The sequence below is a fragment of the Piliocolobus tephrosceles genome, chromosome 9 (assembly GCF_002776525.5).
Source record: "Piliocolobus tephrosceles isolate RC106 chromosome 9, ASM277652v3, whole genome shotgun sequence".
NCBI classification, from domain to species: domain Eukaryota; kingdom Metazoa; phylum Chordata; class Mammalia; order Primates; family Cercopithecidae; genus Piliocolobus; species Piliocolobus tephrosceles.
Window position 1 is genome coordinate 99,851,422 of NC_045442.1, and position 27,398 is coordinate 99,878,819.

General features: G+C 44.3%; 1 long non-coding RNA gene across 1 annotated transcript; it reads left to right on the forward strand.

Annotated features, from left to right (window-relative positions):
* Positions 1-3,571: 3,571 nt before the first annotated feature.
* LOC113219691 lies at positions 3,572-18,285 on the forward strand. Its single transcript, XR_003306654.1, has 2 exons — positions 3,572-3,647; positions 18,032-18,285. It is a non-coding gene; the product is annotated as an uncharacterized LOC113219691 (long non-coding RNA).
* The last annotated feature ends 9,113 nt before the right edge of the window (positions 18,286-27,398 follow it).

Here is a 27,398-nt window from a genome sequence, read left to right on the forward strand (position 1 = left end):
TTTTTAGACAGAGTCTCGCTGTGTTGCCCAGGCTGGAGTGCAGCGGCATAATCTTGGCTCACTGCAACGTCCACCCCCCAGGTTCAAGGGATTCTGATTCTCCTGCCTCAGCCTCCCGAATAGCTGGGATTACAGACATGTGCCACCACGCCCAGCTATTTTTGTGTTTGTAGTAGAGATGGGATTTCACCATGTTGACCAGGCTAGTCTTGAACTCCTGATCTCAAATGATCTACCCATCTCAGCCTCCTAAAGTGCTGGGATTATAGGTGTGAACTACCATACCTGGCTTGTTTTAGATATAACTCTTGTAAGCAGAAAATTACTGAAGTTTGCTTTTTCATTTCAATCTGAGGCTTTGGAGAAATATAAGCCATTTATATTTATTGCTATAATTTGATGCTTAGTATGACTTTTTACTTACATACTATTCAAATATTTATTGTGTATTTTTCTTAAAGCAAAAATATGAACAAAGTAAAAGTCTTTGTCTTTTGGGAGATCACAGTCCAGTAAATGATGAGTCCACTAATAATAGCTTTATTCAGGAAAAAGGAAAGCATGATAATGAGAGAACTGACTCTGACAAAAAGCTATTTTAAGTTCTAATCTATTACTCAATTGAATTTATATAAGAATGCAAAATATGTTTCTTATTTTTTATGGTTACATAAAGGATTTTTTTCTTTTTCAAGTGATAAGTTGTGGTATATATGATATCTAAAGGAATTTTCTTGAATTGTCTATCCACAGTACCATGTTTCTGGAAGAATAATTTTATCTTTGAAGCCACTTTGGATCATTTCAATTGGATTTCAATATAATTTTTGCTTACAGATTGAGGATAAGGATAAGACATGTTATAGAATACCATTTTATAGGCCAATTAACTGTTTCTACTCTAGAAGGGGATAATTTGTTTTAAGTGAACAAAAAAGAATTTCCATCCAATAGTTAAAAACTTTTTTTATTCTTTGGGGTCTGAGGAGAGAAAATTTAAAACAGACTACTTTAGATTTTTTTTGCCTCTGGAAATAGAGGAAGTTGTCTTTTATAAACCTGTTGCTGGTTGGGTTAAACAGGTAAGGCTTAGAAGAAGATGATTTTTGCTGTAGCCTTGCTCAGGGTGGGGAAAGGATTTTGAGCAGTGGATCTGTCACTGTCTGGAAAAAGGGATGAAGGAGAATACCATGTGCTTGGACTTTTTGACAGAAAGCCAAGGATAAGTAAATGTTGCAGACCTGAGGTCCTATCTTCTGATGGATTCACAGAAGGTAGTGGGGATAGTAGGCCTGGAATTCCAACCAACCTCAGGACCCAGGACTCTGCTGCGTTTTGCAGCTGGAGAGGGGATTGGCAGAACTCAATTTCTTTGCTGAGAGCAAGTAGCAGCTCAGACAAAACAAAGGACCTGGATTTCCTCAAGTCTGTAGCGGAGTCAGCTTTTTCTAGATTAAATTTATCCCCTTTCTCCCCATTCCTTACCTCCACATGGTCTTCAGACAGGCATGGTTGCTGACCTTCCTTACCCTCCTCAACCCCCTCTACCCTGTGGACCTAGGGTCACTTGGGTATTATATTATAAATAAACCTAATAGACGGCCAGCACTGGAGCCTGCACCAATTTAGAGCTCACGGTCATAGCATGACCATAAGTCCCAGTTTGCCTGGGACAGTCACCGTCTACACCTGTCATTCTGGCATCGTTATTAATAGCTCTCCTTTTCACTCTCATTGGTGTCCAGGTTTAGACAATAAATTATATGGTTACTCTAACTTTTCATCTGAGACAAGGCACATTCTTTGGTTTATACTGACACCTGTAGGCATACAAAATGGCTTGGGAGAAATGGAAAAGTAGAACGCTCTCCCCTTCCTCAGTCTCCGGGATTGCCTCCAGACTCTACTGAAAACCCCAATTGTTTGGTATGATTCTAGAAAGGGGCAATGGTGGGGGAAGATTTCTCTTTGAGGCTGCTACACACTCTGCTGCCATAAATGTCCAGGGTTCTACAAACACTTAATACTCCAAAAAGGATGTTTTGACCACTCCTGTTGGTGACAGGAGTCACCATCGGTTTCAGGTCAAACTATGAGCCTCCGTGGCTGCGTGAGCTTTGTAGATGTTCTCTGGATGGGAGATACAGCCACACATGGCCTGCCCTTGGGGATCAGCAGTTGTCTGCAAAATGCAGGAAAAGCATCCTGTGGACGATATAGGACTACGAGCCAGGGGATTTTCACAGCTGGAGAGGCTTGCAAGGAGGCTCCAGTGGGTCAGTTTCAAGGTTCCTGGGCCTGTGTGTTGGCAATTAGGTCGCCCTTAGTCTGCCTTGACAAAGAAGACACAGGACATTGGAGGGCGATGTGAGATGCAGTACACGAGAGTCTTACCCTCTCATCTCCCCCGGGTTCCATCACGACACCTGGACTCCAATCTGAACATCAGAAACAATACAAAGCACTTTTAAAAAATTAAATTCAGAGGTCCGGACAGCTTGGGCAGGACTAATTTGTGTGCTTGGCTGTCACAGTGATGGATTTGAGACAGATTAACCCTTGGGGTCCTGGGCCCAGCAGCCCGGGGTTGGTGGGGAGGGGGACACATTTTCCCTGCATGAAATTACCTTTGTGTAGGGCCCTCTGTCCCAGCAGATGCTGCTCCCGTCTGTTCCCTCACACCCCTGGGCCAACTGTTGTAAACCCCAGAAGAGTGAAAAGAAGCAATTGCCAAGATAAGAAAGGAGGCTTGGAGCTGTGTTTGTCCTACTCCGAGTCATTCAGAGTAGGAAAGGGAAACACAGGATGTCTGACTTCCAGGTATTCTTGTAGGTTTTTACGAGGGCTTTTGTTTTTGTCTTTTCTTATTATATATTTTTAAGAGAGCCGTGTGTGGTGAAGTCTCTAGTAAGACAGAAACTTAGGGCTTCACCAGTTCCCTCTGAAAGGGGTTTGAACTGGCTTCTCTCAGACTCTCTGTGAGAAAATCCCAGCCATGCCCCCTGACCTGTGTCTTGGGGCTGTGGGGGCTGGGCTGGCTGCCTTCTGGCTGACACTCTCCAGCAAGCGGACCATAATGAGTCAATTCTCTGCTGTCTGCTATTTAAAACAACGGGTTCCTTCCTGTTTCCTACGCGCTGACTGAGGCGTCTTCTGTGTTAGAGAAAAAAAAAGAAACTCAGGAATAAAGTGCCTCCTCTCACAATGAATGGGCTACACATTTCGGCCCGCAGTGACACAAAAGCTCCTAACTGTTTCATCTGTACAGATGGCTCTCATTTGGTGTTGGTGGCATGACTCTGTGAGGTAATTTCCCAAATACTTGGTTCATTTAACTGGAGGAGGGTACAAACCTCCTCTAAGCCAAGCTAGAATCCTCCAAGAAATAGAATTGCTCTTAGCCCTGAGTGTGAAATTTTTGCAGAAGTCCCTGAATTGCAGATGTTCCTCCAAGAGGGAAGGAGGGAGAATGTGCAATCTCCCTGGTCAGAAGTGAGAACGGCCTGTGCTCTGATTCTTTGTCCCCCTCCCCAGGGCAATCCAGTCACCACTGGGAGTGAGCTACCCCCTGACCCCGCATGACCCCATTCCCTGGGAGGGGCAGCCTGAGGAGTGACAGGCATGACCTCGATGGTGGGCCTCCTCAGGTGAATCTTGACCTAACTTTGACTCTTTCTCTATTTCTCAAACTAAGTGGGAGGGATGTTCAGAAGGAAGCCAGGTTCCCTTGGTTATGCAACAGTTGAGTTGCAAATTTCAGTAGCAATATAGGAGGCAAAGCAGCTCTGGCTTTCTTAGCGACACCACCCAGCTTCTGGGGCCAGACAGACACCAAGATGATTATCTCTCTGTGTGCACAGCTCGGTGACTCTGGGGTCTCAGGCTTCGTGGGGAAGACAGACCAGCCTTAAGAATGCTCCGGAATTACTGGGACATTGGTTCATTCACTCATGCAGCAAATGCACTGGTCCCCGGCACCAGCTGCGGTTGCAGAAGATGAGAGCGTCATGGCTCCCTCCTGCAAGAGCTGTCAGTTTTTGGATGGTGGGAATGTAAGAGACACATCAGGGAAGCAGGTTTCATGGAGGAGGTGCTGTTGGGCCAGATCCTAAAGAGAAGGGATAGGACTGTATTAGGGTGAAAGGGAGGACGACATTCCCAACAGAGGGAATAATAGGAGGAAAAGCACAGAAGACATAAACATGTGATATGTTTAAGATATATAACAAGCATCAGTGTCAGGTCCCAAGTGCAAATATCGGCAGCAGGGACTGCACGTGTGAATAACTAGACGGGCGTGCCCAGAGTATGGTGTGTATGTATGTGCACGCGTGTGTGTGTACATGTGTGTGTGTATGTGTGTAGCGAGAGGCCTGTGAAGGGGTATAGAACCAGAGGTTTGAAAAGACAGGCTAGAATCAGACTGAGAAAAGTCTGTTAGCAAAGGGAAGCCTAAAATGAAGCTTTAAAAATCTCAAGATCTACAAGAGTTGGTTGGTTAGAATGAGATAATCAGGCTTGTATCTTCAAGTGCTCATCCTGGATACCATCTGGGGAAGGGGTTGGGAGGGTGCAGTGGGCAGGAGGCTAAGGACTAAGTAGGAGTAGTGGAGATGGGGACACTTGCTTCGTGCTTGGGGGTGGCGTGGGGAAGGGGAGGAGGTCCCCACTGAAGTGGCAGAAGGAGGTTGGAGCACTTACCCAGGTGCTGAACTTGGGAGCAGTTCATCCAGGGAAAGAAAGTGAGTTAATTGTTGTGAATTTGGGCTTTCAGAGGGACAGCAGGACCAAGCCCATCCTGTAGGGCTATCAGGCTTTGCAAACCCTCGGATGGGCAAGTAGAATCCCCGAGACAGGGAAACGTCCTGCATGAACGACAGGAAGGCCAGGAAGGAAGCAGAGATGGAAGAGATCGGTGCCTAGGGCCCAGGAGGAAAACAGGTGGCCAACCAGAGAGCTGGAATGGGGAGCAGAGGAACAGGGGAGCCCGGGGTCTGCAGCAGTGAGAGGTGGGCACACAGCCAGCTTGTGGGGTGAATGGCACAGGACACTAGAGAAGCAGGACAGGCTTCGCGATGATTGCTGCACATCCCTTCTGCCTCTTGGCTTGGGTTTAGAGAGACAAGACTCGGGAGCTGTGGAGGTCGGCGGTGTGGGAGGCAGAGGCTTGGGGACCAGACTGGGATGAGGAGAAAGCATGAGTTCCCTGACATCCTCACCCACACTCAAATCGCAAGGCCAGCTCCACAGCCCATGCCTGAACTTCAGCTCCTGAATTCAGGAGGAATTAATGTTCTCAATGCCAATATGAAGTGCCCCCAGGTACCAGTGAGGCCATTCTAGGGCAGCTTTGTCAGAGATGCCTGCATTTTCTTGGTACCATTCCCATAAGAATGTTGGGTACTTCCTGCTGTGACCCTCTCAAAGCACAGGGCTTTCCTTTTTTCAGTGGGTTTTGACTTAAAGCCAAGGAAATCCTCATCGAAAGGGCCTCTTGACCACTTACTGGCCACATGACCTTGAGCAACTCAATAACCTTCTCCAAGCCTCTTGGAGTTGCTGTGAGTGAGTGAGTAACATCCATGGCACTCCACACTGCCCCAGTCCACATGACCCCATGAGGGCAGGCATTGACCTTGGTTTCATTCTGTCATGTGACCAATGGTTACAACAGTGTCTGACACATAGGAAATGCTTCAAAACATATCTGATGAACAAATGAATGAATGGAGCCTCCTTTCATTCATGAATTACCTTTGTGTGGGGCTCTCTGCCCCAGCAGATGCCTAATATTCTTCTGGCACTCAGGAAAAGTGGAATAAATGTGGGTTTCCTTTCTTTCTCATTTTTTTCAGCTCCATTTCCTTCCCTTTACCCCACACCTTTCTGTCATCTTGATCTCATTTTTACAGCCTTCCTCCTCACCCTTCCCAACTCACCTCTCACCATCTCTCACTCTCACTTTTATGAAAAGAGGAGCAAACAGCAGCTTGGTCACACTCTTAGTATTCTCTCACAAACACACTTTTCATTCTTTATATGACCAGTCTGAGAGTTTTCCAAATATTTCTATTCTGCTTCCCTTTTAATGATACATTTCATCTTTACATCATTTATCTTCTCTTGAATCTTACTATACGCAATTCAAAGAAGCCATTCAGCACAGTGAATGCTTTGCTGCTTAGATATTTCTTCCACCAGATATTGTAGTTCATTGCCTTCAAGTTCTGCCTTTTTATTAGTCTGTTCTCACACTGCTATATAAAAAAACCTGAGACTGGGTAATTTACAAAGAAAATAGGTTGAAATGGCTCACAGTTCTGCAGGCTGTACAGGAAGCATGGCTGGGGAGGCCACAGGAAACTTAAAATCATGGCAGAAGGTGACGGGGAAGCAAGCACCTTCTTCACATGGCAGAGTGGAAGACAGAGCAAAGGGGGAAGTGCTACACAGTTTTAAACAACCAGATCTTGCGAGATCTTGGCTTAGGTTTGTCTCTCCAAACCCAAGCCAAGAGGCAGAAGGGATGTGTGGCAATAGTCGTGAGGGTTGTCCTGCCTCTAATGTTCTGTGCCATTCACCCTCCAGGCTGGCTCTGTGCCCACCTCTCACTGCTGCAGACCACAGGCTCCCCCGTCCCTCTGCTCCCCATTCCAGCTCTCTGGTTGGCCACCTCCTGCTGGGCCCTAGGCACTGATCTCTTTCAGAGAACAACCAGATCTTCTGATCACTATCAGAAGAACAATAAGGGAGAAATCTGCCTCCATAAGCCCAATCACCTCCCACCAGGTCCCTCCTCCAACATGGGGAATTATAATTTGACATGAGCTTTGCATGAGGACATAGAGCCAAACCATATCAATCCACCCCTGGCCCCTCCCAAATCTCATGTCCCTTCTACATTTCAAAACATAATAATGCCTTTCCAATAGTCCCCCAAAGTCTTAACTTGTTCCTGCATTAACTCAAAAGTTGATGTTCAAAGTTTCATCTGAGACTAGGCAAGTCCTTTCTGCCTATGAGTCTGTAAAATTAAAAACAAGTTAGTTACTTCCAAGATACAATGGGGGAACAAGCATTGGGTAAATGCCCCCAACCCAAAAGGAAGAAATTGGCCAAAACAAAGGGATTACAGGCCCCTTGCAAGTCCAAAACCCAGCAGGGTAGTCATTACATCTTAAAGCTCCAAAATAATTTCCTTTAACTCTGTGTCACATCCAGGTCACATTGATGCAAGGGGTGGGATCGCTAGGTCTTAGGCCAGTTTACCCCTGTGGCTCTGCAGGGTACAGCCCCCACAGGTGCTTTCACAGGCTGGCATTGAGTGACTGTGGCTTTTCCAGGCACATGGTGCAAGATGTTGGTGGATCTACCATTCTGGGATCTGGAGGACAGTGGCCCTTTTCTTACAGCTCCACTAGGCAGTACCCCAATGGGGACTCCATGTGAGGGATCCAGCCCCACATTTCCCCTCTGCACTGCCCTAGTAGAAGTTCTCCATGAGGGCCCTGCTTCTGCAGCAGACTTCTGCCTGCACATCCAGGCATTTCCATACATCCTCTGAAATCTAGGCAGAAGCTCCCAAACCCCAACTCTTGCCTCTGCGTACCCACAGGCCCAACACCACATGAAAGCTGCCAAGACTTGGGACTTTTACCCTCTGAAGCAGTGGCCCAAGCTTACCTTGGATCCTTTTAGCCATGGCTGGAGCTGGAGTGGCTGGGATGAAGGGCACCATGTCTCAAGGCTGCACAGAGCAGTAGGGTCCTGAGCCCGGCCCATGAAACCATTTCTCCCTCCTAGACCTCCAGGCCTGTGATGGGAGGGGCTGCCCCTAAAGTCTCTGAAATGCCCTGGAGGCATTTTCCCCTTTGTCTTGGCTATTAACATTCGGCTCTTCTTTACATATGTAAATTTCTGCAGCCTTGAATTCCTCCTCAGAACATAGGATTTTCTTTACTATTGCATGTTTAGGCTGAAAATTTTTGAAACGTTTATGCTCTGCTTCACTTTTAAATATAAGATATAGTTTCAGGTCACTTCTTTGTTTATGTAAATAAATGTAGGCTGTTAGAGGCAGCCAGGCCATATCCTGAATACTTTGCTGCTTAGAAACTTACTCTGCCAGATACCCTAATCATTTCTCTCAAGTTCAAAGTTCCACAAATCTTTAGAGCAGGGACACAATGCCTGCCAGTCTCTTTGCTAAAGCATAGCAAGAGTGACCTTACTCCAGTTCCTAATAAGTTCCTCATCTCTATCTGAGACCACCTCAGCGTGGATTTCACTGTTCATATCATTTTCAGCACCTTGGTCACAACCATTCAACAAGTCTCTAGGCAGTTCCAAACTTTCCCTCATCTTCCTATCTTCTTCTGAACCCTCCAAACTGTTCCAGCCTCTGCTCATTTCCCAGTTCCAAAGTCGCTTCCACATTTTCAGGTATATCAGTGCCCCACTTCTCTGGTATCAATTTTCTGTATAGTCCATTCTCACACTGCTATAAAGAACTACCTGAAACTGGGTAATTTATAAAGAAAAGAGGTTTAATCAACTCAGTTTCACAGGCTGTACAGGAGGCATGGCTGGGGAGACCTGGGGAAACTTACAATCATGGCAGAGGGTGAAGAGGAAGCAAGCATCTTCTTCACGTGGTGGAGTGGGAGAGAAAGAGTGAAAAGGGAAATGCTACATACTTTTAAACAACCAGATCTCATAAGAACTTACTCACTGTCAGAAGAACAGCAAGGGGGAAGTCCGCCTCCATGATCTAATCACCTCCCACCAGGTTCCTCCTCCAACATTGGGAATTACAACTTGACATGAGATTTGGGTGGGGACACAGAGACAAACCGTATCAGCCTTCAATCAAGCTCTCAGGCATGAACCCAATTCAGCCGAGTTCTTTGCCACTTCATAACAAGCATGGTCTTTCCTCCAGTTTCTAATACTTTGGCTCTCATTTCCATCTGAGACCTCATCCAGAATGGCCTTTACTGTCCATATTCCCACCAGCATTTTGCTCACAACCAGGTAGGTAATCTCTAAGAAGTTTTAGTCTTTCTCTGTATCTATTCTCTTGTTTTGCACCCTCACCAGAATCATCCTTAGTGCTCTGTTCAAAGCATTACAGACTTTTTCCAGCAGTCACTTCAAAAACAGTTCCAGCATCTACCCATTACCCAGTTCCAAAGCTGCTTCCACTCTGGTCTTCTCAAGGACTCATCTGGAGAGCCTGTGATTGCTGAAGGATGAAGCTTTCCTTATGCTGGGCATGGAAAACCCCTAGTAGTGACAGGCTCTTAGAGAAGGAATCCTCCTGGCCCTCCTGCCTCCCAGGCCCCCCAGAGATGCTGTCTGGCCTAGCAGCTCTCCAAGATCATCCCTTCAGCTCTGGCTAGACAGCTCTCCATCCTTGTTGGGGCCATGGGATCCCCAAAGCTGTAGTTTCTCACGGCTAGGAGGAGAGAGAGAGAGAACGTGACTCAGGGAGGCTGGCAGGGCTCTCTGTGTGGGACCCCAGAGAGGCAGGGCAGAGGAGAAGACAGTTCTAAAGCATCTGCATCGAAGATTACAGGCTTCTTGCCAGATCTCCAGTCACTGTCCGCCTCGTTATACCTCCAGGCTACAGTTGGCACACGAATCCATGGGCCATCAGTTGCTTTTGTTTTTAAGATCAAAATATCGTATTTATGGCTAATAAAACCGAGTGGAGAATTACTAATAAAACTGACCTTAGATCTGCAGCCCAGAGGGCATTCAAATAATCTCCATTCCCTCCTTTAATTAAACTTGTCCCCTGAAACATCAAACCTGCCCGCTTATTCTTCAACCACAGGGTGCAATTATTTTTTACACAAGCACCCTACACAATGGGGAGACCCGAGAGAGAGAGTTGGGGAGTGTTTATAAGGTTTATTGAGGGGATTAGGGGACCAGAAGAGAGGGGAGGAAGCAATTCTGCTGGTAGAAATCCTTTCTCTACTTAAAAAAACTCACCACACACGAAGACCACAAACAAAACCCCCTGTAAGAATTTTGTTTTGAAAGCTGTTCCCTGCCCCAGGTCAAAGAGAAGCAAAGAAGGGATCCGGGCGTTGCAGGACACGGCTCTCCCACCGTGGCGCCTACTCTCTGGTTCCCTGTCTTTTCTCTCCAGGAAGTTCAGGTGCCTCAGCCTGGGCCTCATTCGAGCTTTTAAATAATAAACAGGTGTTATCCTTGCCCTCATTTGTTACATTTTTTAAAAAGCAAAATAAGCTAAACAAAGCAGAGAAGTATGCACCTAAAAACCTTTCTTCGATGGCTGGAGAAGCAAGGAAGGAAAGGCTGCCTACCATTTATTTTTTATAAACATCATACTAAATAACATGGATTTCAACTTATGGCTAAAAATAACATGCGATGTTTTCACTGCAGATGTCCCCAGCCCCTAAAGTGATTTCAGTGGAGCCTGCAGCTACCCCATCCTCCCATCGCTGCTCGAGGTCCCACGTTACCTATGCCTCATTGTTTCTAGAAGTTGCATTTCTGTATATTGCTCAGAATTGGTTTGCATGCTGGACCCTTGCTTTCCTGTTTTTGCCTCCTCCCACCCTGGGCCATCCCACTCCACCCTGGTGATCTTTGGGACACCCCCTTGCCTACCCTGCAAGGACACTTGATGGAGAGGATGCTGGGTTATGGCTTCCTTCCTCAGCTGACTCGCAGGCCCGTGGCCCCACAGATGTTCTCCCCGGGTTTGTTTTGATAGCCTGTTTTAAAAACAGTTCATATCCACCAACTGTTCAGATAATAATATTCCAAGTGGCAAGCAACTGTGATTATTTTTGTCGCTGTTTAGCCTGACGAGCACAGCTCAGCTGGAAAATATGGGGCCGGGGGGAATTCCCCTTCCTTGCTCTTCTAATTGTTGCCCATGTTTGCCACAAGGAAGTTGCATTTTTAGCCTTCTCTCGCATTGAGCACCGTGTTGCCTGGGAAGGAGAGAAGAAGGGGAGAAAATCAGATGGAGGAAATGCAGTATGGGGCCTAGTGGAATCGATAACCTTCCTTCCAAGTCAGACTGTTTTACTATCAACACTAAGAGGAGTCTTTGTGTACGTGTGTGTGGTGACATAAAGAAAGCCTTGCTTGGGGTAAAGCTGGTACTTTGAACTGGCTCTCTCTCCAACATCTCAGACATCCCAGGCCTAAAATCGAACTTCTCGTTTGCCTATCCAGTTGCAGAAACCCCTGTGGTCTCCCATAAAAATGCAAAAGATCCCTACTCCTTCTCCAGGTTCCCAGAACAGTCCGATTGGTCCCTCTGACTGTTGCACTCCTCTGACCTCCAGAGTCAGTTATTTGTCAAACCTGGTTGATTTTTCCGAGACTTAAAAAAATTCTCTTGCACCCATCCCTTCTTTTCCAACCGCACCACCTGCCCCCAACCGTTGGCCCCTTCCCTGTCCCCTTTACTGCAGCGGCAATTTCAACCATGCCCTGGCCTTCCATCCCTCTCCTCCCATTTCACCCTCATACTATGGCTAGGCCCAGCTTCTGAAAGCTTGACCCTGTTGTCACTTACCTGCTCAAACACGCTTAGCAACCTCCCACTGTGTGCAGAGTGGAGCTATGGTGCCTTTGCCCAACTTTCCAGGCCCTCTGTGCCCAGGCCCCTGCCTGATCTCTCTGCTTCCTCATTCAGATGCCTCCCACAGTCTGCCCAAGCTCAGGATTTCCTGAACACACCTGTGCTTTCCAGCAGGGCTGCCACGTGACTGATTCCATGGCTGCTCTTCCCTTCACTATTACCTGAATGTGCTTCCAAGAGGTGAATATGGTTCGGCCTGTATGACCAAATGGCCCCCGGGCCTTTGAACACGCTGCTTCCTCATTCTGAAGTACCCTCCTCTCCCAGCTCCACCTATCAAAATCACACTATTCTTCAAATGCTGCTTCTTCTATGAAGCCATTGATGGTGATTCTTGCTGGAAAGGGTGTCTCTTGATGATGAAAATCTGAAAAACATTATATTGGAAGTGTTTATAATTTTTTTTGTATTTAGATGCCAGATTTTCTTACATAAAACCCAAACCTCTTTAAGAATAAAGGCTGTGAATTACTTTCCTGCATACAATCTGCTGTGCCTAGCAGTCAATTTTTATTGGATGCTTCTTCTATGCTGCTTCTTCTATGAAGCCATTGATGGTGATTCTTGCTGGAAAGGGTGTCTCTTGATGATGAAAATCTGAAAAACATTATATTGGAAGTGTTTATAATTTTTTTTTTGTATTTAGATGTCAGATTTTCTTACATAAAACCCAAACCTCTTTAAGAATAAAGGCTGTGAATTACTTTCCTGCATACAATCTGCTGCGCCTAGCAGTCAATTTTTATTGGAGGAATGAAGGAATGAATGATTTATTTTGGGCTTGGGCGTGTACATTTCACTGATGACCCCTGGGTGCATTTAAATTCAGCATACCTGTCAGGTCTCTCCTCATCCTTATTTGTTACTCTATGCTGCCAAGTTAGGTGGAGGATAGGGTAGGAACCTGGGGACGTTTCCTTCATTATCTACAGTCACATAATCACGAATCACAGATTCTCAGATATGAGCAAGTCCATCAGATACTGACAGCCCAGTGTTTGGCAAATGATTGCTGAGAGCTCCAAGTCCCAGGACATGTCCGGGGGGGCGGAGGGGTGGAGGTGTGCAGCAGAGGGAGGCTGTGGGAGAGGGAGCTTTGGGTTTTTGCTCCTGCTCCAACCAGATCAGCTCTGCTTGTATCTGTTTCACATTTTGAGGTCTGGTGGAAGTTATCTTTACCAGAGGCCAAAAAGAATTTTTATGAAAAACAAAACCAAACCATACATATAGTCCAAGTTGATAAAAATCCAAAACTTAAGAAAATGCCTGTCTAAACCTATCTGGAGGGATCTTAAAGAAAGTACATTCAACAACTTTTAATCTATAGCAATCACCCACACCATCACAGGATGGCCCCACAAAACAATCATCAGACCCAAGACGTCCGTAAGAGTCCAGGAAAGAGCTGGAGGAGGCGAGTCACGCCAGGTTTTAGCTCCAGTTACGCCAGGAACAAGTTGTGCAATGCAGGGAGTTCTTTTGCCTCTCTAGACTCAGCATCTCATTTAAAAGCATCCGGTGGCCCTAGCAGCCTAGGCTGGGTGGTTCAGTGGTTATTAAGGGCACAGGGAGACCTGAGTGGCACCAGCACAGCCCAGGGAGCCACTGGGAGAGGAGAGGGGCCCAGCAGTGACACAGCCAACAAATGTCTGCACAAGGAAGAAGCACCAAGAGCTGGTCAATCTGCTCTTAGCCTGAACTTGGTGATCTCAGAGGCCAGGCCCAGCTCTAACATCTGTGACTCAGCTGGCAGCCGCGTGGACCCAGTTGCTGGGGGAAATGCTGCATGCACATTTATTCTGAGTTTGGATATTTAAAGAGCCGGGTGTGTTGAGGGACATTTCGGAAGTTCTTAGGGAGGGAGGGAGGGAACTGCAGACTGGGCTTTTCTTTAAACACTTACAGATATCCTGTCTTGATCTCTTGGTCCACAAAGAGTAATTTTCTTCCCCTAAGAAAGTGACGTGGGTCTTGCCCATTGTGTCCGCCTCACTGGCTCCCGGCTGTGCAGCCCAGCAGGAAGCAGGTGGCCTGAGGTGAAACACATGCCCAGCCCAGTTCAGGCCACTTCTGGGTTCCTGCCCAAGGGCAGCCTTGCTCCCCACAAGCAAAACTTGGCATGCCCCCTAGACTGCTGGGCACCTGGGGCACGGGGCTGACCCTCCACCTGGAGGAGAAGAATGGAGCTCTCTCTGAGCCCCCAGGGGTCCTGGCAAAGGTGGCAGCCACGGGCCCTGGGGACACGGGGCAGCCTGGGCTGCTTCTTCCGCACTTGCTGTTTTCACTGGCTCAGGAAGCTCTGACTGCAAGCTGGGACTTTGTTTCCAAATCCCTGCGTCATTTTTACTATTTGAATGGCCACTTTGGGCTGCTTTTAGGGAGGTGGCTCTTTTGTCGCTTTCCTCACTCAGGATGTTGTTTCCAGTAGATTTCCTCACAGACTCCGTCTGCTGCCTTTGTTTTCCCTTCTGGGGCAAACAGAGAAATCTTCCAGAATGGAGACTGCAGTAGTGAATCGGACGTGTGGTGCTGTGAGCCAGCACAGTTTAATTTTTCTCTTATGACATTTATTGTTTTTATTTCTGCTTTCAGAGGTCATTGTGTCTACATGCTCATTATAGCACATTTAAAAAAATATGGGAAACACATATAGGTAATATAGGAGGAAAATGAATATCACCCATAGGCCCAGTAGCCAGAGATCTACCTAGAATTCCAGTGATAATTTTTTTTTGTTTTGTTTTAAATTGGGCTCATACTGCACACATTGCTAAGGAAACTGCTGCTTACACCCAACCCTGTATCCTTAACACTGTCTCATGCTCTTTTAGTTTTTGCAGACACAGTTTTTTTTTTTTTTTGGACAGAGTCTCACTCTGTTGCCCAGGGTGGAGTGCAGTGGCCTGATCTCTGCTTACTGCAACCTCCGCCCCACAGGTTCAAGCAGTTCTCCTGCCTCAGGCTCCCAAGTAGCTGGGATTGCAGGCACCCACCACCATACTTGGCTAATTTTTGTATTTTTTGGTAGAGACGGGGTTTCACCATGTTGGCCAGGCTGGTCTCGAACTCCTGACCTCAAGTGATCTTCCTGCCTCAGCTTCCCAAAGTGCTGGGATTACAGGTGTGAGCCACTGTGCCAGGCCGCAGACACAATTTTTAAGTCCCTACAGCTCTCCTTTGGCCTTGCCACCAACAATCCTGTGTCAAAGACGTTAGCCGGTGTGAAGGAGGAACGAGGACAGGAGAACAGAGTATGTCACACAATCCACATCTACATACAAAGCCCAGATGCAGAAAGTTGTGGGTGGCTTTTCTTTTCTTTCTTCTCTTCTAGAGTGTGCACATTTTTCTGTCACAAATGCAGGAGAAGAGACAGAATAACGTGGCGATCGGAAGTGTAGGCTTCGGCAGCCTGTGATATGGGTACAATCCTGCCACTAACCAGATGAGGTGCTTAACGGCAGTGTGCCTCAGTTTCTTCATCTGTAAAGTGTGAACAATAATGCGACCTGCCTCACATGTCAGCTTTGAAGATGCAGCTGAAGTCTAGTAAATACCCAGTCCTCAGTGACAATTAAGGCTTTATATGAACATTGCGATCATGAAAAGTCTGGCCGGGCACAGTGGCTCATGCCTGTAATCCCAGCACTTTGGGAGGCCAAGGCAGCTGGGTCACCTGAGGTCAGGAGTTTGAGACCAGCCTGGTCAACATGGTGAAATCTCTTCTACTAAAAATACAAAAAACTAGCCCGGCATGGTGGCTGGCACCTGTAATCCCAGCTGCTCAGGTGGCTGAGGTAGGAGAATCACTTGAACCCAGGAGGCAGAGGTTGCAGTGAGCCGAGATTGTGCCACTGCACTCCAGCCTGGGCAACAAGAGTGAAACTCCATCTCAAAAAATAAAAACAAGGTAATAAATAAATAAATAAATAAATAAATAAATAAAAAGTCTAAAAGTCCCTGCTATGGACTGAATTTGGTCCCTACAAATACATCTGTTGAAGTTTAACCCTCAGCACCTCAGAATGTGACTGTTTTGGAGACAGCATCCTTACAATGGTAATTAAGTTAAAATGAGGTCACTGGGGTGGATGTTTACCCAATACCACTATGTCATAACAAGAAGATGCAGAGACACCAGGGATGCGCTTGCACAGGGGAAAGGCCATGTGAGGACACAGCGAGAAGGTGGCCACCTCCCAGTCAAGGAGAGAGGCCCCAGGAGAAACCAAACCTGCCCACACCTTGATCTCGACCTTTCAGCTTCCAGAAGAGTGGGAAAACAGACTTCCGTTGGGTAAGCCACCCCGTCTGTGGACTTTGTTATGGAAGCCCTAGCAAAACAATGCAGTTCCTCAGCAAGAACATCAGTGTTATAGTTGCTCATCTAAGCGCAGTGCAGAGGCAGCTGGTATACCCTAGACAAGTGGAAAACAGCTCGACTGCAGGCCCAGCAGTTCCTGCCCACCACGAGAAGCCCCCCTTGCCTTCGCAGGGTAGCCAGTGGCTGCATGATATCCTTTGGCTGTGCAGAGCCCCCAGGCTCTTGCCTCACCAGGCCTGTCTCTTCCAGGCAACAGGGCCTTTCTTGGCTTCATTTGGAGGGCAAGTGCTTCCTCCTCCTTCAGGAACCTTGGCCAGCCATTTCCAATACAACATGTGTGTCTGCACTTGAATGAAGTGGTTTTCCACCCTCCAAAGACCAGTGGGAGAGTTTTCGTGCACAGCCCATTTGCATCGCTGAGATGATGCGCTCTGAGAGTGGGGTGTTGAATCCAAGACTCAGGCGTAGAAAGGGGGCCGCTGGAGGATGTATGTGCAGTGCTTCCTCAGATTATGAAAGCACAGCCAGCCTTCTGTTGGAAGCACAGGAAAAGTGTTTGCTGGGTAAGGATGTTTTCCATCTTTGCAAACTGTGGGCCAGCTCTTTCTCCTTGGCTAGGTAGGTAGCCAATGCACCTTGTCTGCTAAGTCAGCCTCTCTTCATCCCTATTTTCTCAGTAGACAGCCTTATAAATCTGGCTAATAACTCCCATTTCATTTCCCCAAACTCCATTAGAGGGAAATTATAATGAAGCTCAAATACTCACCAGGTTATTCATGGGAAGGACCTTTGGCTTTTTAAAAATGCATTTTAGATGGCTGGATTAATCTAGTGGCACATTACAATGCAGCCCTGCTGAAGTTTGCAGGAGATTCCTGGCACCCGGCATTGTGCACTGCACAATGCCGCCAAGAAGCGTGAATTATCTTTACAGGAAGAGGCAGGAATTAATATGTCAGATGGAAAAGACCCACTGGCAGCACCTGATGAAAACCCAGGACTCTTTGCTCCCTGTCAAGGTTCTGCAAGGTTGGAGTCATAATCACACAACTCACAAGCAAACGCCCTGAGCAGGCTCCTCTCTGCAAAGGGCATAAGGGCAGAACAGCCGAGAAGTGACACACTACCCTCTCCATCTGGCCCTGCTCACCCACAAGCGTTGGGACAGGAATATTTGTAGCCTTGGAAAGAGGCACTTACCGAGATGCTTAATTGATGAAAGGCACATTGAGAAAAAAATGCTGATTTCATTCCTTTTATTACCTCTCTGGCACAGCAAGTTAATTAAAAAGAAAGTACGATTGCAGCTTTGTATTCATTAATCAGGTTGATTTGTAATGTAAATATATGCATTTGTATGGTGCATACATTAATGTAAGAGTGATAACAATAATGATAGTATCTATCACTAAATGAGCTCCAGATCCCAGGGAAGGAATGATCCACAGATTACTTACAACCCTTCCAACAACCCTGTTCGAAGAGTTATAAATAATGTTGACCTTACTGGGGCCAACATTATTAAATTTATTTTATTGATGGAGAAACTGAGGCTCAGAGTAGTTAGGGAGTTTGCCCGAGTTCACACAGCTAATGTGTGGTGTGCTGGGATTCGGTCTACATGAGGAAATAGTACATTTGTGGCAGAGTGAACTGAAACTTCTTTCTGTACACTCCTGCTTCAATTTCACCACCTAATCCTCAATGTGGTCATGAGAGAAGCCCCATGTGGTGGAGAGAAGCCAGATTGACTGCCACCATTCGCTGTTGTGTAAAATGAGGAAGCTCTGGAAGTCACTGGAGCAGGAAGGAGCACAGGAGCCCTTAGCACAGAAATGGCAAGGACACTGTGGTTATTTTGCAAAAAAACAGCTCCTTCATGTTAATATGAAGAACACACTTTTCTCATACAGATTAAGTGGGTTGATTTTTGGAAGGGCAATACTCCTTCCGGTGGTGGATTGTTTTTGGTTTCACATACCTCAGGAGAAAACCAATCATGCTTGAAGTGAAAGACCAGCTCCATTTCCGCTCCTTCCCATCCTACCTTTTTTACTCCTTTATCCCTCCAGAGGAGCAAAGAGAAGCTTGGAGGAAGAGAAAGCCACTAGTATTCAGTGAGAGGATCACTCAAATCCTTCACCAGCGTGCTCAATGAAGAATGCATCCAAACAATTAGACGTTTTTTTCTTCCTGGCAACAAAATCTTGCCAAAATAAGTGTTCCAATGGTTTTATTTGTGGAAAGCCAACGTTTCCCCCCAAATATTTTTTCCTGTTTCTTGTTTGGCTGCTACAAATAAAGCTGCAATGAACATACATGTACACATCTTTGCAAGGAAGTAGCTTTCTTTTTTCTTAAGTAAATATAGGTGTATTTCATTTTATTGTACTTTGCTTTCTTGTGTTTCTCAGATGTTATTTATTTATTTATTTAGAAATTGAAGATTTGTGGCAATCCGGTGTAGAACAAGTCTATCTGTACCATTTTTCCAACAGCACGTGCTCACTTTGCATCTCTGTGCCACATTTTGCTAATTTGGGAATACTTTAAACTTTCTAATTACTATTATATTTGTTATGGTGATCGGTGATCAGCAATCTTTAGTGCTACTACTATAATTGTTTTGTGGTGTCATGAATGGCACCTGTATAAGGTGGTGAACTTAATTGATAACGTGTTCTGACTGCTCCACTTACCAGTTGTTCCCCCATCTCTCTCTTTCTCCTAAGGCCTCTCTCTTCCCTGAGACACAACACCATTGAAATCAGGCCAGTTAACAACCCTACAACGGCCTCTAAGTGTTCAAGTGAAAGGGAGAGCTACACACTGTATTAATCCATTCTCACATTGCTATAAAGAACTACCTGAGACTAGGCAATTTATAAAGAAAGAAGGTTTAATTGATTCACAGTTCTGTAGGTTGTATAGGAAGCATGGCTAGGGAGGCCTCAGGAAACTCACAATCACTGCGGAAGGTGAAGGGAAAAAAGGCACATCTTCACATGGAGGATCCGGAGCAGCAGGAAGACGCTACACATTCTTAAACTAGCAGTTCTTGGGAGAATTCTAGCACAGACAGCACTAGAGGGAGGGTGCCAAACCATTAGAAACTGCCCCCATGATCCAATCACCTCCCACTAAGCCTCAATGTCAACACTGGGGATTATAATTTGATGTGAGATTTGGGCAGGGACACAGATCCAAATCATATCATTCTGCTCTGGCCCCTCCCAAATCTCATGTCCTTCTCACATTTCAGAATATAATCATACCTTCCCAACAGGTCCCCAAAGTCTTAGGTAGTATTAACGCAAAAGTCCACAGCCCAAAGTCTCATCTGAGGCAAGACTAGTCTCTTCTGCCTATGAGTCTATAAAATCAAAACAAGTTAGTTACTTCCAAGATACAATGGGGGTATAGACATTGGGTAAATACTCCCATTCCAAAAGGGAGAAATTGGCCAAACCAAAGGGGCTACAGGCTCCATGCAAGCTGAAACCCAGCAGGGCAGTCATTAAATCTTAAAGTTCCAAAATAACCTCCTTTGACTCCATGTCTCACATCACAGCCCACACTGATGCAAGGGGTGGGCTCCTAAGGCCTTGGCCACACATCTCTTGCTTTAAATCAAAATCTAGAAATAATTAAGCTTAGTGAGAAAGACATGTCAAAAGCTGAGACAGTCTGAAAGCTAGGCTTCTTGCACAAAACAGCCAAGTTATGAATGCAAAGGAAAAGTTCTTGAAGGAAATTTAAACTGTTACTCCAGTGAACACACAAGTGGTAAGAAACAGAAACAGCCTTATTGCTGATATGAAGAAAACTTGAGTGGTTTGGATAGAATGGACAGAAGATCAAACAAGCTAAAACATTCCCTTAAGCCAAAGCTTAATACAGAAAAAGGCCTTACTGTCTCCAATTCTGTGAAGGCTGAGAAAGGTGAGGAAGAAGAAAAAGTTTAAGCCAGAAGAGGTTGGTTCATGAGGTTTAAGGAAAGAACCATGCCCGTAACATAAAAGTGCAAGGTGAAGTAGCACGCGCTGATGGAGAAGCTGCAGCAAGTTATCCAGAAAATCTAGCTAAGATAATTTGAAGATAGATACAATAAACATCAGCTTGTTTTTTTTTTTTTTTTTTTTTTTGAGACAAAGTTTCACTTTGTCACCTGGGCTGGAATGTAGTGGTGCAAAATAAGGCTTACTGCAACCTCCACCTCCTGGGTTCAAGTGATTCTTTTACCTTGGCCCCTGAGCGGCTGGGACTACAGGTGTGCGCCACCCATGCCCAGTCAGTTTTTGTATTTTTAGAGGAGACAGGGTTTGGCTGTTTTCTAGGCTGGTCTCAAACTTCTAAGCTGAAGCAATCTGCCTGCCTCGGCTTCCCAAAGTGCTGAGTTTATAGGCATGAGTCACTGTGTCTGCCCCAGATGTTTGAATAGAGATGAAAACAGCATTCTATTAGAAGACTTTCTATAGGACTTTCATAGCTACAGAGGAGAAGCCAAAGCCTGGCTTCAAAGCTTCAAAGGGCAGGCTGACTCTCTTGTTAGGGGCTAATGCAACTTGTGACTTGAAGTTGAAGCCAATGTTCATTGGCCATTCAAAAATCCTAGGGCCCTTAAGAATTATGCTAAATCTACTCTGCCTGTGCTCTAAAAATGGGACAAAAGAGCCTGGATGACAGAACATGTTTACAGCATCGTTTACTGTATCTGTTAAGTCCACTGTTTAGACCTATTTCTCAGAAAAAAATACTTTTTTTCAAAGTATTGCTGCTCATTGACAATGCACCTGGTCACCCAAAAACACTGATAGAAATGTACAAGGAGATGAATGCTGTTTTCATGACTATAACACTACGTCCATTCTGCAGCCCATGGATCAAAGAGTAATTTCAACTTTCAAGTCTTTTATTTGAGAACTACATTTTGTAAGGCTATGGCTGTCATAGATGGTGATTTTTCTGATGGATCTGAGCAAAGTAGATTGAAAACCTTCTGGAAAGGACTCACAATTCTAGATGCTGCTATAAACATTTGTGATTCATGGGAGGAGGTCAAAATATCAACACCAACAGGAGATTGGAAGAAGTTGATTCCAACTCTCATGGATGGCTTTGAAGGGTTCAAGACTTCAGTGAAGGAAGAGACGGCAGATGTGGTGGAAATAACAATGGCACTAGAATAAGAAGTGGAGCCGGAAGGCATGACTAAACTGCTGCAATCTGATGGCAAAACTCGCATAGATGAGGAATTATTTCCTATTGGTGAGCAAAGAAAGTGGTTTCTTGAAATGGAATCTACTCCTGGTGAAGATGCTACGGACATTGTTGTAAGGACAACAAAGAATTCTGAATATTCCATAAACCTAGTTGATAAAGCAGTGGCAGAGCTCAAGAGAGTTGACTCCAAAATTTTAAAGAAGTTTCACTGTGGGTAAAATGCTATCAAACAGCATCACATACTACAAAGAAATCATTTATGAAAGGAAGTCAGTTGATGTGACCAACTTCACTGTTGTCTTTATTATTTTCAGAAATTGCCACATCCACCCAATCTTCAGCAACCACCACCCTAATCAGTCAGTAGCCATCAACATTGAGTCAAAATCCTCCACCAGCAAAAATAACTGAGTTGACACTTATTTGCTTTCAGCACTTGGAAAATGTTGTGCCAGTTCCTTCTGGCATCCTTGATTTCTGATGAGAAATCTGCTGTCATTTGAATTGTTTTTTTCCCTATAGGTAAGGTATTGTTTCTCTCTCTCTGTTTTCAAGATTTTTTTCTTTGTTTTTAGTTTTTAGAAGTGTGACTCTGATATGTGTTAGCGTAAATTTCTTTGAGCCTATCCTGACTGGGGTTTGCTCAGCTTCTTGAACCTGTAAGTTCATGTATTTTGTTAAATTTTGAAAATTTTCAGCCGTAATTCCTCTAATGCTTTTTCATCCCTTCTCTTCCTCTTTCAGGACTCTGAAAGCATGAATGCTAGATCTTTTACAACAGTTCTATAGCTTCCTATGGCTCTGCTCTTTTTTTAAAGTCTATTTTCTATCTCTTGTTCAGATTGGATAATTTCTATTGTTTTATCTTCAAGTTTATTTATCCTTTCCTTTGTTCTCCCTATTCTGTTCCTGAGCCCATTCTCTAGAGTTTTAAAATTTTGATTATCATATTTTTTTCAGTTCTAAAATTTTCATGTAGTTCTCCTTTACATTTTCTGTTTATTGGTTGAGACTTTCTTCTTATAAGTCTGTTTGCCATTGTTCGTTGAAACATTTTTTATAACAGCTGCTTTAAATTCCTTGTCGGATAATTCTAATATCTGCATCATCTTGGTATTGATGTTTATTGAATGTCTTTTCTCACTTATTTTGCAATTTCTCTGGTTCTTGATGTGGTGAATGATTTCTGTTTGTATCCTGAACCTGTGTATTGCTACGGACTATGGATTTTATTTAGATGTTCTCTTTTAGCAAACTTCCACTGACTTCACAGGGTCCAGGGTAAGGCAGGCCTCTGTACCACTGGATGGCGGTGATAATTGTGGTTTCTCATTCACCTTTCTCTGTCACTAGTGGAGAAGAGAAAGAGCTACCTTGTTAGCTCTGGGTGGAGGCAGAAGTCCAGGATCTTCATGTAGTCTCAATTGGTAATCGGGAAGTGAGATTATAACTGCTGGGTAGCTATGCAAGTTCCAGATCCTCTGTCAGTCTTCTTTGACATCACTCTGGTGGGCAGTAGAGGGAAAGGTGCCTCATTACAGCCTAGCAAAGAGGAAACCTAGCTCCCCAATTCTGTGTTTGCTGGTGGGTGTGTCAGTGCAACTGCATTTTTTTTCTCGATGTTTGGCTAGGGGTGGGATTGTTATTGTCTAAAAACTTTCCATCTTGCTAGGTTACACTTTGTCTTTGGCTAGGGAAAGCAAGTTTTTCTTAGAGGCTTTTTTTTTTCTTTTTAACTGATCCCACTGGTGTTTTCAGATTGCTGGCCTCTATCAGCACCTTGTCTGAGATATATGAGGCAAAAAGGGAAACAGAGGGGAACTTACTTGCCTTGTTATTCTTGGGTCCTGAGATCTCTAGCTGGTCTGCCTTTTCTAGATCTTTCAGAGTCCTTGTGTGTGTGCATGTTTGTGTGTGTGTGTGTATGTATATATACATATGTATATATATGTGTATATATGTGTGTGTGTATGTGTATATGTGTGTGTGTGTGTGTGTGTGTGTATGATATTTGAGCAAAGACTTGAAGTAGGTGGGGAGTAAGACATCTGGGCTCCATGGCAGGGACAATCCAGACAGTGGTGATGGCCCTACTGAGTGAGAGTCTGCCTATTCTCTTCAAAGGGCATCAAGAAGGCAGTGTGGTGGATGGGAGGAACAGGAAAATGAGGATAGAGAAGGGTGGTGGGCAGATCATATAGGGCCTTGTCAATTAGTAAAGGCCTTTGGTTTTCACTCTGAGTGAGAAGGGGGACACTGGAAGCTTCTGAGCAGAGAAGCAATGTGATCTAATCTAGGTTTTTGGCAGGAGACCTTTAGAAGGACAGAGGTAAGAGCAGAATGCCTATTAGGAGGCTAATATGGTCGTCTATGGGAGAGAGAACAGTGGTTTGAGTAAGGGTGGTAGTGAGGGTCGTGAGAAGTAGGTCAATGCTGGAGATATTTTGAAATGAAAGCCAGAGAATTTGCTGTTGGTGTGAATTTGATGCGGAGAGTCTGTCACATTAGGTTTACCTCATCCCCTCAAAGTTTTCAAGTATGCCAGTGAGTTATTTATTCTTATACGAGAAAACTGGACAGAAGAAAGAAAACTGGAGATCTGACTGACCCAATGTTAGCCTGAAGTTTTCAGCTACTGTGTCTTCTGCCATTGTTGAAAGCTGGTCTGAAAACTTGCTTTAAAAATGTTTTCCACAATGGCCCACTGTAAGAAATACATTTCTACATTGCAAACCAGTGCGCTTGGTCTCACAAGCACATCATCATCACACAATTTTACAGAAAATCATTAATCTTACTAAATGCATCATGATGCTTTCCTTTCTCTTCCATTTTACTTCATTAAGACAATGCTGGTCACTGCCCTCTAAATTGATTTCACAATCCAACAATGACCTCAATCTATGGTTTACAAATCCCTGGACTCTGTAACACCTTTGGTGAACCAGATCTTTGCACTGGCCTGGTGATGTTCTTGACATTATTCTTGGGCTGTCAAGGTCACAGTTCTTTAATACTATGCTCATTGTGGCGTTTACGTTGGAGAGTCCATAGATCATTGGCATATAGACTAGGGTGCTCCATATAGACATGTACATAAGGGCTTGGGATCCTGCAAATAAAGTCTTTCTGAGGTCTCCATTTCCCTGGAGACCAGACAGTGTTAGAGGTGGGCCAACTCAAGCTCGGTAGGAATCATAATTAGTAACAAGAGAATTAAAGGACATTTGATACCAAGTTGATTTCAATAGTGTATAAAAACTTTGCTTCTATATAGCTTCATTTATTTCCCCTGCCTTTGTTCTGTTCTCATACAAATCAAATATTACATGTATATTCCCATAAGTACAAATTTAGAATTTTATGCAGTTTTCTTTTAAATAAGTAGGAGAAAAAAGAGACAAACAAAAATATATTTATATTGCCTTTTATATTTACCTATGTAGTTGCCTTTACTAGTGCTCTTTATTTCTTTAGGTGGATTCAAGTTACTCTCTAGTACCCTTCTATTTCTACTTGAAAGCCTTTCTTTAATATTTCCTGTAGGGCAGGTATGCTAGTGATGAGTTCTCTCAGTTTTTGTTTATCAGAAAATGTGTTAATTTCTCCTTTATTTTTTGAAGGATAGTTTTGCTGGATATGAAAGTTTTGGTTGACAGGTTTCTTTCTTTCAGCTTCTTTAATAGGTAGCCCCATTGCCTTCTAGCCTGCATGATTTCTGATGAAAAATCTGCTGTTAATTCTCTTTTTTTTCTTTTGAGACAGAGTCTCACTCTGTTGCCCAGGCTGGAGTGCAGTGGTGCAATCTCGGCTCACTGCAAGCTCCGTCTCCCGGGTTCACGCCATTCTCCTGCCTCAGCCTCCCGAGTAGCTGGGACTGCAGGCACCCACCACCATGCCCAGCTAATTTTTTGTATTTTCAGTAGAGATGGGGTTTCACCATGTTAGCCAGGATGGTCTTGATCTCCTGACCTTGTGATCTGCCCACCTCAGCCTCCCAAAGTGCTAGGATTACAGGCATGAGCCACCGCTCCCAGCCAATCTGCTGTTAATTCTCATAGAGGATCCCTTGTAGGTGATGTCTCACTTATCTTTCTACTTTCAAGATTATCTCTTTGTATTTCACTAGTTTGATTATAACCTGTCTAGGTATGAGCTCTTTGACTTTATGCTGCTTAGAATTCACTGAGGTTGTTGGATGTGGAGATCAATGTTTTTCATCAAATTTTGGAAATTTGGGTCATTATTTCTTCATATATTTTCTTCTGCCTTCTTGTCCTCTCTCTCTTCTTTTTGGGGATTCTATTACATGCATTTTGTATGCTTGAGTCTGTCTATCAAGTCTCTGAGACTCTATTCACTTCTCTTCCTTGTTTTCTATTCCTCAGACTGAATAATTTCAACTGATCTGTGTTCAAATTCACTGATTCTCTCTTGTGTTTGCTCTGTTCAGACTCTGTAGTGAATTTTCACTTTAGTTACTGTACTTTACAACTCTAGAATTTCTATGTGGTTCTATTATATAATTTATATCTCTGTATCAATATACTTTATTTGGCAAAACACCATTCACATACATTTCTTTAGTTCTTTAGACTTTTTTTCCAGTTCTTTGAACACATTTTAAAAAGCTGATTTAAAGTTTTTGACTAATAAGTCCAACATCTGGGCTTCCTTAGAAACAGTTTCTATTCATTCATTTATTTTTGTGGAAAGCCATACTTTCTTGTTTTACTGAATGTCTCATAATTTTTTTGGTCAAACAGGATGATAAAATCATATAATGTAACAACTCTGGAAATCAGATTCTCACTCTTTCCTGGGGCTTGTTGCTACTGCTATTCATTGTTGTGGCTGTGTGTTTGTTCAGTAATTTTTTTAGAAAACTAATTCTGTAAAGTCTCTATTCTTTGTCCTGGACCTTGAAGTCTCTGCTTGGTAAGTTTAGTGGTCTGCTAATTACTGGACAGAGACATCTTTAAATGCCTAAATCAGTAAGACTCCCACTCCTTGCAAAGAAGTTCTGTGTGCATTTTGGGGCATGCCTTCAATACTCAGTCAGCTGATTGTCAACTCTTCCTTAGCCTTTGCTTTCTGCTTCCACAGAGCCTCAAGGTCAGCTGGAGGTTAGAACTTAGAGACTTCTCAAGTTTACCCTGAGCCTATGCACAGGCCTATTATGCACATGGCCTTCAAGATTTCAAAGAAGATATTAGAGCTTCTCAGAGCTCTTCATGGACATCTCATTTCCCAGCTTTTCCTTTTAAGCTTTTTTTGGTTAGCCTATTATTTGCCTTAATTATCATCTACTTCCTCAGGCAGCTATGATGTTAAACAATTGCTGATGATTGATTTTTATACATGCCTCCAAGAAAAAGACTGTTTGCACTGTGTCAGCTCTTAGGTCAAGAAAATACAGGTCTTATGAGCGGGGTCTTCCAGGGAACCACCAGGTAGATATGAGAGTGGGGCTTTGAAGGAGGTCTAACTCTGTTCTGCCCCTCCAGAGACTGCCAGCTTTCTGTTTTACACTGAAATTGCATGCTGTTGGTTTCCAAGGCTACCGTGGAGCTGGAGATAGGGGGATGAGAATAAGGGAAGTCAAAATACTATGAAACTCCCTGTTCTTACTGAGATTCTGCCAATTTGTTTTTCAATAAATTCTCCCAGGTTGCTGCAAGATTTTGTTTAATTTTCTGAGTTCTGAGAACATTGATTATGACCATTTTTGTCAGTGTTCACCTTGCTTTTAGGGAAGAAATAATTTTTAGAGGTCTTTATTAAACCATTCCCTCTGATACCACTCTTAAAATGATGATTGAGGTTGGAAATCAACATAAACCAAGCTGATTGAGTGGGAACATAACTAGAGTATTTAATGGATGTGCAACTTTTGGAAGAGGGACAATTTTGGCTGGATCATAGGGGCTGTATAGAGTCCCCATGTGGGAATAAGGTAGGGTGGCAAGATTGAAGCCACATTCAAACTGACATTCAAAATGTTTGAAGAGGGAAATCAACATGGTGAAGACAATGTTTTAGGAAGATTAATCTAGCAGTGTGTCCAGGAGGTGGGTGAGGGCAGAAGCAAGAAGAACAGTTACTTTAGTCAAAAGGGTGACATTGTTTACCTGGAACAAGCAATAAGAATAGGTTGGGTGTGAAAGCATCCCAAATAAAGCTTCTTTAGGACAGTCAATTACTGGTTACTGTGGA